Source organism: Triticum urartu, chromosome 3 (genome assembly GCF_003073215.2).
Source record: "Triticum urartu cultivar G1812 chromosome 3, Tu2.1, whole genome shotgun sequence".
In the NCBI taxonomy this organism is placed as follows: Eukaryota; Viridiplantae; Streptophyta; class Magnoliopsida; order Poales; family Poaceae; genus Triticum; species Triticum urartu.
The window spans coordinates 372,623,597-372,636,670 of NC_053024.1; positions in this window are offsets into that span (position 1 = coordinate 372,623,597).

A 13,074-nucleotide genomic window follows, 5' to 3' on the forward strand; every position below is an offset into this window, starting at 1 on the left:
TCAATCTTGTATCTTCATAGTACAATAGTCCAGCCAAAGTATATAGTCCGGCTGTCCGAGGACCCCCTAATCCAGGACTCCCTCAGTAGCCCCTGAACCAGGCTTCAATGACGATGTGTCCGGCGCGCAGATTGTCTTCGGCATTGCAAGGCGGGTTCCTTCTACGAATACTGCGTAGAACATTTCGAACACAAGGATCGTGTCCGGCTCTGCAAAATAAATTCCACATACCACCGTAGAGAGTATATTATTCCACAAATCTAATCTGTTGACAACTTTTTATAACGTGACGTCTTTCCATGGCCCGGTCATTACGAACCGTTTTCCCTGCCTGCCACTGCACGTGTTGCGAGGTGGTTTTATTGGCACGTCTTGTCGAAGCAGAGATCGTGTTCCCCTTATCACGGGATTCCCATCAATACGGGTGTGGGTAACCCAATCATGTGTGTTAGTATGACTCCTCGATTTTAGGCGAGTTCCGAACGGCCACGCGGAGGACGCTTGATATTCACCCTCTTTATAAAGGGGCCAAGGCCTATCCTTTTCTTCTCGCGCCCGATCCTTCCCCTCCCCCACCTCGAGTTCCAACACCCAAGGCTTAGGCTAAGCGCTTCGGTCCTTCAACCATGTCCGGATCCAACCTTCAAGGTCGGTGGATGGCCTCCTTTGTCACAGAGGAGGACATCAAGAAGCTAAGGGAAGCCAGGTATCTGACCGCCGAAATCTCGCACAGGCTGCCTGCTTAAGGGCAGGTTATCCCCACTCCCGAATCCAACGAGAGTGTCGTATTTGTTTCCCACTTCCTCTGAGGGCTAGGCTTTAGTCTTGATCCCTTTGTAAGAGGGCTTATGTTCTATTACGGGATCGATTTCCATGATCTAGCTCCAGACTCCATCCTTCACATCTTGTCGTTTATCGTTTTGTGCGAGGCCTTCCTACGCATCACCCCACACTTCGGCTTATGGCTCAAGACCTTCAATGTGAAGCCGAAGATGATCGACGGGCGACACATAGAATGCGGAGGTGCCATAATAAGCAAAGGCGTCGATGCTCCATGGCCTAAGGGCTCCTTCCCGGAGGTTTCCAACTTATGGAGCGGGAGTGGTTTTACATCATAGCTCCCCGAAGTAAAAAGTGGGCCGCTGCCCCCGCCTTCCGCTCGGGCCCCCTACCGCAACTGGCGTCATGGGTCAACAAGGGGCTGGACTGGAGGGTAGTTAATGACGTGCTGACATTGCAAAGTCGCATTCGAGATCTCCTCAAGAGGGATGTCAGTCTTGTCAAGGTAATGCAAGTTATGCTAGTTCGTCGGGTCCTGCCATGCCAACGTCGATCTCTTCGTATGTGGGAGTTCAACTCGGAAGGATCGTGAACTATTCAACAATTCTTCGCCGTGACGCTCGAAGAGATGTACAGATTGTTCTTCGGATCACGAATAAAGTGTCCGGACACCACAGAGCATGCGGGTCTCTACTGCAACCATCCAGATACCCACGTAAGTAATTCTGTGGTCGACCATGTTGTCTTTTTATTTATCACAACATCATTCTGAAAAAATCGCTCTCGGCCAGGACTGGATAAGAAAGGCAAAGATGATCAGGTGTTCGGCCCCCCTTCCCGAAGGCTTACTGGATCTTGTGCTAGCCAGGATGCTTGAGCACGCACCTTATCAAGTGCCATCAGGGGAATATAAAGGGAGGAATAAAGAAGCCGAAAGCGGGCTTCATGCATTACTCATCCAAACCGGGGGAATTAGTGTCTCCGCGAAGGAGGATAATCGGGGAGAAGAATCCAGAATCCCCTCTCCCCGAGGAAGGAAAAGGACCGCATCTGAAGACTTGGAAACAAGGATTTCCAAATGAGGGAGGAAACCTTTGCCAGGGGGTCATCCTTACCGCACAGTGCCCGCAAGGGGGCCAGCCCTCCACCGAGCTGTAAGTGACCAAGAGTTCTTTTGGTAAATATATCTTGCTTTATCTCCGAGGACAATAACCGTGACATATATCTTGCAGTCCGGCTCGTAGCCCTTCTCGATAGAGTTCGTCTTTGGGGGATCTTCTTCCAGAGATGATGGAGAGCGAGGGCGGACGACCCTGAGGTGTCATCACGGAGGATTTCTCCTGATCCACCAAGGCCAGAAGGTGACCCTTCGGCCACCCGAAGTCCGGAGTATTCGGCTCCTAAGGAGAGCAACAGAAAGATTCTAGGATTATCCGGTGCACAACCGGACGCACTGATGGGTCTTCTGGAGAAAGCGGCTATCTCAGAGGCGCATCATACTTTAATGGGTACGGTGGCTGAGAGGATTTCATCCGCCGAAAGTGGGTTGCATGAGGCTTTTATGAGCCTGCTAAGAGGCTTTGAGGTACGCAAAGTAATATATAAATTTTTTGACGATACTGCACAAGCTAGGTGTGCTCTATACAGATAGTAGCCCCTAAGACTCTGGTTGTTGTCCAGAGGTGGCAAATAGAGGATCATAGTCCCCGCTAATGATTGCGCTGCTTTCATGTGCAGGCAGCTGAGGGTCCGGTGGCTGGCCGGACTGCTGAGTTTGCCGGACTGAGGCGGTAACTTGACGCGGCAGATGCCGATATTGCGCTTGTGAGGAAGCGGCTTGACGAGGCACAGGGTATGTATTTTCCGGTGGTAAACAAATATTAAGAGGAGCATGATGCTAGTATCTATAATATGTTGTGACTGCAGATGGAGCTGCGGCCGTGGAGACCCTTCGGGCGGAACTTGCCCGAGCCAAAGAACAAGCAAGGAGAAGTGATGCGGCCGCCCTAAAGGCGGCCGAAGACTTAAGAGCTGAACAGGCTGCTCGTCGCTAGAGCGAAGATAAAATAGCCAAGATGGCTGTTGAGCTGAAAGATGCCGCCAGCTGATATGAGCTTCTTGAAAAGGAAAGCCAAGCGAAAGCGGCTGACCTGAAGAAATCCATGGAAGCAGCCAAGGAAACCCACTTTGAAATCAGAGCGGCGAAGGAGGAGCTCCATTAAGCTGGAGATATCATGGCTGGGAAGCCCTTTTTGTTGCGGTCGAAGTTCGGAGATCTGAAATATCCCCTTTGGATCAATTATGGAGTGCTACAGACGCCTATTCCGACTTGGCAATGAGTGCTACTGATGCGACTGAGTTTTTCAAAGACCAGAAAGATCATGAAGTGGAGAGGTTGTTCTGGTCGCAGTTCAATGCTCCAACGCATCCGCTGTTGTTGAATGAACAAATGGCCGAGTGGGCCGAGCTCCATAGATTGTCCGCACTTGCCATGAGGTCTGTCGTGGATCATATTTGGCCGAGGGGGCCAAGGCCGAATAGTTATTTTGGTTTAGTGCAATGATTCCTTGGTGTTGTGCCGCATATCGATGTTGTAAAGAGGTTGGCGTGCATAGAGGGTGCGCGGATGGCTCTTGTCCGTGTTAAGACATACTAGGCAGAGATGGAGACCACCGCTATTGCGACCCGGGATCCGGCCGTAGGCTAGGTCTCGGTTGAGCACTATTTTGAAGAAGTCCTAGAAGGCGCTCGTGTAATAGAGGCTCAGTGCTCAAAGAGTATCATGCTCGAGTGACATGTATCCCAATTGTAGAAACAATGCTATTTGGATTATAAAGGCTGTGTTTATACTTTTGCGTGAATGTATTATGATGCCTCCTATGCGGCCGTTTATGTATGTATATAACCTAAAAGTTTGCAGTCGTCGGCTTCAGCCCCCATGCATATAATGCGGGGGTGTTCGGAAAAGCGTGTGTTCACACTTGACACAACGTCTTGGTCCATTAAGGAGGTGATAGCACGGCAAACTAGAAAATAGAACTATATGGCTTTAACACTTTCACTTAGCCATAGGAGTTTGGCGGTGGGGCTACTATATAGCCCCTGGTACTTCTGCGCTCATCCAAACACGATGCACGTACCTACATGACCGGAAAACCGGTCCTTCGTTAATGCGGAGGAATCGCGAAGATTCCGCTGAGTCATCGAGTGCTTGACCAGTCTTGCACTTTATAATGACAGTCGACTTTCTCTACTGAGGTGCTCATCCAGATGAACCAGGGCACAATCACAGTAGTTCTCCCGATGCCACCTTAGCCGATAGAGCGGAACGTAAGGTAGCAAAACACGGGAGCGGGGAAAACCCAACTATTGACCAAAGACATGATTCGGAGCTGATGCATATAAGGCCAAACTCGCAACGCCGAAAACTCCCTAAGGTGTTCAGACTTTGCATCATATACTGGGCTGAGAAACGCCCTCGATTATGAGCTCTTAATTTCCAGGTACTTGCATTAGTCTGATGTGATGAAATGTCAATAACGCCAGCATCCCTTTCGGTTGTGTTGCGTATCCGGAGGGAGTGAAGCAACAAGAGACAGTGAAAAAGGTTAACACATGGTCTTAATCTAAAAAGAAGCCTTTGAGCGGGGCCCTGCTGCACGCCTGCGCCTGTGTCTCCGTTGTGCCGTATTCTGGAAGGGTGTAGCACGATGATCATCTGTAAAAGAGAAAAACTTAGGTGAAACTCTTCGTGCGAAAAATTGGTTATTCTTAATGAACCATTAAAATGCAATCTAAATAGGGTCAGGCCGAACTATAGCCCTTTTTACATGCGGGGAGCCCCTAGCACCACCTATGGGGGTATATCCATCGACCCAATCTCAGGTGTATCTGAGCTGTTAGTGGTGCACCGGACTCGTCTAACCGTGTCCGTGGTCTTGACGACCGATCATTTCTTCTGGTTGGAGAGGCCGTTCAGTGGTTGGCTGCTAGAGCCGCCACATATTCCTCCCTACGTGAGGAACGCTCTGTGTTTCTGCTAACTATGATGATGCCATATGGACCGGGCATCTTAAGCTTAAGATAGGCGTAATGCGGTACTGCATTAAAACGAGCGAAGGCCATTCTCCCGAGTAGTGCGTGATGGCCGCTTCGGAATGGAGCGATATCGAAGGTTAATTCTTCGCTTCGGAAGTTGTCGGAAGAACCGAATACAACCTCTAGTACTAGAGAGCTCGTACAGCGGGCCTCTGGCCTGGTATTACTCCTTTAAATGTAGTATTGCTTTGGCTGATCTTTGTCGGGTCTATCCCCATTTTGCGGACGGTGTTCTGATACATCAGATTGAGACTACTGCCGCCGTCCATAAGGACTCGGGTGAGATGGTATCCGTTAATTATTGGGTCTAGCACCAAGGCAGCCGATCCTCCGTGCCAGATACTAGTCGGGTGGTCCCTGCAATCAGAAGTGATCGGGCAGGCCGACCAAGGGTTGAACATGGGGGTGATGGGCTCCACGGCGTATACGTCTCGGGGTGCTCGCAGGCGCCTCCTCTTCGGTATGTGAGTTGCATAAATCATGTTCACTGTTTTGACCTCTGGTGGGAATTTTTTTTCTGTCCCCTAGTGTTCGGCTAGCGAGGCTGATCCTCGTCTTCGCTTGGTGTCTCCCTCCCATTGTGTTCGGCGTTTAGCTTACCGGCTTGCTTGAAGACCCAGCATTCTCTGTTGTGAAGGAAATATGCCCTAGAGGCAATAATAATGTTATTATTTTATTTCCTTATATCATGATAAATGTTTATTATTCATGCTAGAATTGTATTATCCGGAAACATAATACTTGTGTGAATACATAGATAAACTAAACGTCACTAGTATGCCTCTACTTCACTAGCTCGTTAATCAAAGATGGTTATGTTTCCTAACCGTAGACACATGTTGTCATTTGATTAACGGGATCACATTATTAGGAGAATGATGTGATTGACATGACCCATTCCATTAGCTTAGCACCCGATCGTTTAGTATGTTGCTATTGCTTTCTTCATGACTTATACATGTTCCTATGACTATGAGATTATGCAACTCCCGTTTGCCGGAGGAACACTTTGTGTGCTACCAAACGTCACAATGTAACTGGGTGATTATAAAGGAGCTCTACAGGTGTCTCCAAAGGTAAATGTTGGTTTGGCTTATTTCGAGATTAGGATTTGTCACTCCGATTGTCGGAGAGGTATCTCTGGGCCCTCTCGGTAATGCACATCGCATAAGCCTTGCAAGCATTGCAACTAATGAGTTAGTTGCGAGATGATGTATTACGAAACGAGTAAAGAGACTTGCCGGTAACGAGATTGAACTAGGTATTGAGATACCGACGATCGAATCTCGGGCAAGTAACATACCGATGACAAAGGGAACAACGTATGTTGTTATGCGGCCTGACCGATAAATATCTTCGTAGAATATGTGGGAGCCAATATGAGCATCCAGGTTCCGCTATTGGTTATTCACCGGAGACATGTCTCGGTCATGTCTACATTGTTCTCGAACCCGTAGGGTCCGCACGCTTAAGGTTTCGATGATAGTTATATTATGAGTTTATGAGTTTTGATGTACCAAAGTTAGTTCAGAGTCCCGGATGTGATCACGGACATAACGAGGAGTCTCGAAATGGTTGAGACATAAAGATTGATATATTGGACGGCTATATTCGGACACCGGAAGTGTTCCGGGTGATTTCGGAGAAAACCGGAGTACCGGAGGGTTACCGGAACCCCCCCGGGAGAAGTAATGGGCCATATGGGCCTTAGTGGAGAGAGAGAAGGACAACCAGGGTGGGCCGCGCGCCTCCTCCCCCTGGTCCGAATTGGACTAGGAGAGGGGGGCGGCGCCCCCCTTTCCTTCTCCCTCCCCGCTTCCTTCCCCCTCTAGTAGGAGTCCTACTCCTACTAGGAGGAGGACTCCTCCTTGGCGCGCCTATAGGGCCGGCCGGCCTCCTCCCCTTGCTCCTTTATATACGGGGACAGGGGGCACCCCTAGACACACAAGTTGATCCACGTGATCGTTTTCTTAGCCGTGTGCGGTGCCCCCTTCCACCATAATCCTCGATAATATTGTAGCGGTGCTTAGGCGAAGCCCTGCGACGGTAGAACATCAAGATCGTCACCACGCCGTTGTGCTGACGGAACTCTTCCCCGACACTTTGCTGGATCGGAGTCCGGGGATCGTCATCGAGCTAAAAGTGTGCTAAAACTCGGAGGTGCCGTAGTTTTGTTGCTTGATCGGTCGGGCCGTGAAGACGTACGACTACATCAACGGCGGTGTGCTAACGCTTCCGCTGTTGGTCTACAAGGGTACGTAGATCACACTCTCCCCTCTCGTTGCTATGTATCACCATGATCTTGCGTGTGCATAGGAATTTTTTTTAAATTACTGCATTCCCCAACATGTTGATGTGGTTTGCCGGTTTGTCGGAGGTGTCGTGAATCTAACATAATCTGTCTAGATTCTTGTTTAGGCTAGACGGTCCATCCATGCTGCCTTTAAATGGCTTTTTCCATTGACCGTTTAGAGAGCCCCTGAATCCGGCGTTTACCGCCGTGTTGTCTGGGCTGTCTTCGTTGTTTCGACGCTTGCTTTTATTGCATCACGGTTTCCCGTTGCCATCCCTGTCTCGGATGTTCCCGGGTTGCTGGTACCGCTACGGGCTAGCCAACTGTCTTCGCCCGCGCAAAAGCGGGTCATGAGGCTTGTTAGGGCTGTCATTGTCCTCGGTTTTCCCTGGCCGAGGTGTCTGGCGAGCCATTCGTCCCAGACACTGTGCTTGAAAGCCGCTAAGGCTTCGACATCCGGGTAGTCGACGATTTGATTCTTCTTCATGAGAAATCTGTTCCAAAGCTTTTGGGCTGATTCTCCGGGCTGTTGAATTATGTGACTTAAATCGTCTGCGTCCGGAGGTCAGAAATAGGTCCCTTGAAAATAGGCCCTAAAAGCATCCTCAAGCTCTTCCCAGCTTCCAATTGAGTTTTTGGGAAGCTCTTCAGCCAGTGCCGAGCTGGTCCTTTCAACTTGAGGGGCAGGTATTTTATGGCGTGGAGATCATCTCCACGAGCCATGTGGATGTGAAGGATAAAGTCCTCAATCCAGTCCTCGGGGTCTATCGTTCCTTCGTATGCCTCTATGTTCACGGGTTTGGATCCCTCTGGAAATTCGTGGTCCAGCACCTCATCGGTGAAGCATAGGGGGTGCGCGGCACCCCTGTATTTTGGTGTGTCATGGCATTCTTTGGACGGTTGTAGCGTTTGGTTTTGATTCCGAGATGTTATTCGGTCGGTATTGTCATTTGGGCAGCCATGATTCTGTGCCGGAGCGCGCTTCCTAGATCCATACATGGACCTGGTCATACCGGCTTTTTTGTGCGGGTCTTCATGTAAATCATGTGCTGACTTGTGTGCGACGTCGTTAGTCGCCCTGTCACGGCCACGGGGTGGTCAATCCGGCTGATCGGTGATAACCCACAAGTATAGGGGATCGCAACAAGTTTCGGTGGTAGAGTATTCAACCCAAATTCATTGATTCGACAAAAGGGGAGCCAAAGAATATTCTCAAGTATTAACAGCTGAGTTGTCAATTCAACCACACCTGGAAACTTAGTATCTGCAGAAAAGTGTTTAGTAGCAAAGTAATATGATAGTGATGGTAACAGTAACAAAAGAGTAATGAAAGCAAAGTAATATTTTTGGTATTTTGTAGTGATTGTGTCAATGGCAACGGGAAAGTAAAATAAGCGTAAACCAGTATATGGAAAGCTCGTAGGCATCGGATCAATGATGGATAATTATGCCAGATGCGGTTCATCATGTAACAGTCATAACATAGAGTGACACAGAACTAGCTCCAATTCATCAATGTAATGTAGGCATGTATTCCGAATATAGTCATACGTGCTTATGGAAAAGAACTTGCATGACATCTTTTGTCCTACCCTCCCGTGGCAGTGGGGTCCTAATGGAAACTAAGGGATATTAAGGCCTCCTTTTAATAGAGAACCGGAACAAAGCATTAGCACATAGTGAATACATGAACTCCTCAAACTACGGTCATCACCGGTAAGTATCCCGATTATTGTCACTTCGGGGTTAACGGATCATAACACATAATAGGTGACTATAGACTTGCAAGATAGGATCAAGAACACGCATATATTGATGAAAACATAATAGGTTCAGATCTGAAATCATGGCACTCGGGCCCAAGTGACAAGCATTAAGCATAGCGAAGTCATAGCAACATCAATCTCAGAACATAGTGGATACTACGGATCAAACCCTAACAAAACTAACTCGATTACATGATAATTCTCATCCAACCCATCACCATCTAGCAAGCCTACGATGGAATTACTCACGCACGGCGGTGAGCATCAAGAAATAAGTGATGGAGGATGGTTGATGATGACGACGACGACGAATCGCCCTCTCCGGAGCCCCGAATGGACTCCCGATCAGCCCTCCCGAGAGGTTTTAGGGCTTGGTGGCGGCTGCGTATTGTAAAACGCAATGATTTCTTCTCTCCTATTTTTTCTCCCCGAAAGCAATTATATAGAGTTGGAGTTGGATTCGGGGGGTCTCCAGGGGGCCCACGAGGTAGGGGGCGCTCCCTAGGGGGGGGGGGCGCCCCGAACCTCGTGGCAAGGGTGTGGGCCCCCTGGTCTTCATCTTTGGTGAGGATTTTTTATTATTTATTGTAAGATATTCCGTGGAGTTTCAGGTCATTCCGAGAACTTTTGTTTTCTGCGCATAAAACAACATCATGGCAATTCTGCTGAAAACAGGATCAATCCGGGTTAGTTCCATTCAAATCATACAAGTTAGAGTCCAAAACAAGGGCAAAAGTGTTTGGAAAAGTAGATACGACACAGACATATCAACTCCCCCAAGCTTAAACCCTTGCTTGTCCTCAAGAAATTCAGTTGACAAATTGAAAGAAATAAAGAAAAACTTTTACAAACTCTGTTTGCTCTTGTTGTTGTAAATATGTCAAGCTAGCATTCAAGTTTTCAGCAAAGATTATAACTAACCACGTTTGCAATAATTCTCAGGTCTCATGATTAACCATATCAATAGCATAATCAACTAGCAAGCCATAATAATAAATCTTGGATGACAACACTTTGTGAAAACAATCATAATATGATATAACAAGATGGTATCTCGCTAGCCCTTTCTGAGACCGCAAAACATAAATGCAGAGCACCTTTAATGATCAAGGACTGACTAGACATTGTAATTCATGGTAAAAGAGATCCAATCATAGTCACACCCAATATAAATTAACAGTTATGAATGCAAATGATAGCTGCGCTCTCCAGCTAGTGCTTTTAATAAGAGGGTGATGACTCAGCATAAAAGTAAATAGATAGGCCCTTCACAGAGGGAAGCAGGGATTTGTAGAGGTGCCAGAGCTCGGTTTTGAAATAGAGGTGAATAATATTTTGAGCGGTATACTTTCATTGTCAACATAACAAGCAAGAGATGGTGATATCTTCCATATTACACACATTATAGGCGGTTCCCAAACAGAATGGTAAAGTTTATACTCCCCATCCACCAACAAACATCAATCCATGGCTTGCTCGAAACAACGAGTGCCTCCAGCATACATCAGGTCCCAAGGAGAGTTTTGTTTTGCAATTATTTTGATTTAGTTTGCATGAAGCATAGGACTGGGCATCCCGATGACCAGCCATTTATCTCGTGAGTGAGGAGCAGAGTCCAATCCTCTTGAGAATAACCCACCTAACATGGAAGATACAGACAGCCCTAGTTGATACATGAGCTATTCGAGCATACAAAACAGGATGATTATTTGAAGGTTTAGAGTTTGGCACATACAAATTTACTTGGAACGGCAGGTAGATACCGCATATAGGAAGGTATAATGGACACATGTGGAATAACTTTGGGGTTTAAGGAATTTGGATGCACAAGCAGTATTCCCGCTTAGTACAGGTGAAGGCTAGCAAAATACTGGGAAGCGACCAACTAGAGAGCGACAACAGCCATGTACATGCATTAAAATTAATAAACATTGGATTCAAGCATGAGTAGGATATAATCCACCATGAACATAAATATCGTGAAGGCTATGTTGATTTGTTTCAACTACATGCGTGAACATGTGCCAAGTCAAGTCACTTAAATCATTCAGAGGAAGATACCACCCTATCATACCACATCATAAACATTTTAATAGCATGTTGGCATGCAAGGTAAACCATTATAACTCATAGCCAATCAAGCATGGCACAAGCAACTATGATCTCTAATTGTCATTGCAAACACGTTTATTTATAACAAGCTGAATCAATAACGATGAACTCATCATATTTACAAAAACAAAAGAGGTCGAGTTCATACCAGCTTTTCTCATCTCAGTCAGTCCATCGTATATCATCATAATTGCCTTTCACTTGCACGACCGAACGATGTGAATAATAATGAGAGTGCATGTGCATTGGACTAAGATGGAATCTGCGAGCATTCAATAAACAGGAGAAGACAAAGCAATATGGGCTCTTGGTTAAATCAACAATAAAGCATATAAGAGCCACTTCAACAATTTAATCATGGTCTTCTCCTACTGACCCCTAAAGAAAAGAAAATAAATAAAACTATTTACACGGGAAAGCTCCCAACAAGCAAAAGAAGAACGGGAAATATTTTTGGGTTTAATTTTTAATTACTACTATAAGCATGGAAAGTAAATTAATTAAAAGCTACAAGTATTTTTTGTTTTTCTTAAGGTTTATTAAACACACAAGAAGAAAGTATAAAAGGAAATAAACTAGCATGGATGATACAATGAAAAAGTATGAGCACCGACATCTAGCAATGAGTGTGTGGGAACATAAATGTAATGTCGGTGAGAAATACGTACTCCCCCAAGTTTAGGCTTTTTGCCTAAGTTGGTCTATGGCCACGGCTGGCCTGGCTGATATCCATAATAATAGTTGTTGGGGTCGTACTGTGATGCAGCGGCTATCGCCTCCAGAGCCGCAGTATGGCGACGAGCGGCCTCCGCTCTCCTCTCGTACTCATCTGCCTCTTCTCTGGTAATAGTATATCCTCCTCTTGCCTGATAATCAAAGAAAGCAGGAGCAGGGAGAGTAATATGGACAACACGGCGTCTGTCAAAGATTAGTCGGTACTGGAGAGGCGATACGTTCCTCTCGACAAAATGGTGAGAAACCATAGAATCAAAATCTAAATAAGCAGGAGGCAACTCCATGTCTCCTTCACGAACGTCTATCTCAAGAAATTTAGCTAAGCGGGTTGCATAAATTCCTCCAAAGAAATCTCCATTATATCTATTATGATGCAACCTACGAGCTACAATGGCTCCCATATGATAAAATTGGTCTCCTAACATAGCACTCCTGAGAATGCTAAGGTCAGGGACACACATGTGACATACTTCATCCTTAGCATTTATGCACCTACCTACGAAGAGAGCAAAATAATGTATAGCAGGAAAGTGAATGCTCCCTATGATATCTTGTGTTATATCTCTAGATTCCCCTACAGTTATACTAGCAAGAAAGTTTCTAAATTCAGATTTAGGGGGATCCCTAACACTACCCCATTGTTGAAGTTTGCAAGCAAAAGTGAAATCCTCTAAGTCCATGGTATAAGGTTTGTCATAAAGATCAAACATGACTGAAGGAGAATTACGCGAAGATGAATACTCAAACCTCCTCACAAAAGAGCTTGTGAGATCATGATACCGGGGGGATTTATCTGCCTCAAAGTCCTCAAGATCGGCATTACACACATATGCGTTAAATTCTTCTTTAATTTCTGCACGATCCATAAAATTTTCAGAAGGCCACTCACAAGGACGCACTGGAGCATCTCTTGGTGGCTCTTCGCCAACATCACGCATTGCAAGCCTGGGTCCTTGCTTCCTTGAAGAACCACCTTGGAACATTTTCCTAAGCATATTTCTTTCTTTGAAAAATTCTGAAAATTCTTAGTAACTTCAAAATAAAAGTAAACCAAACTCAATAATATTGATAGCAACTACTCCTACAAGTGCCTAGAGCCTATATCATGCATCAAAACTACTTTTGACCATATAAATTTGACATGCAAGCTCAATAACAGGGTCACCTAAGTAGCAAAAATTTGCAATGAATAAAGTAGTAGGACAAAAACTAATTGGACCAATGGAGGAGTCACATACCAAGGAACAATCTCCCCAAGCAGTTTTGTGAGAGGTGCTTTGAGCAAGGAGA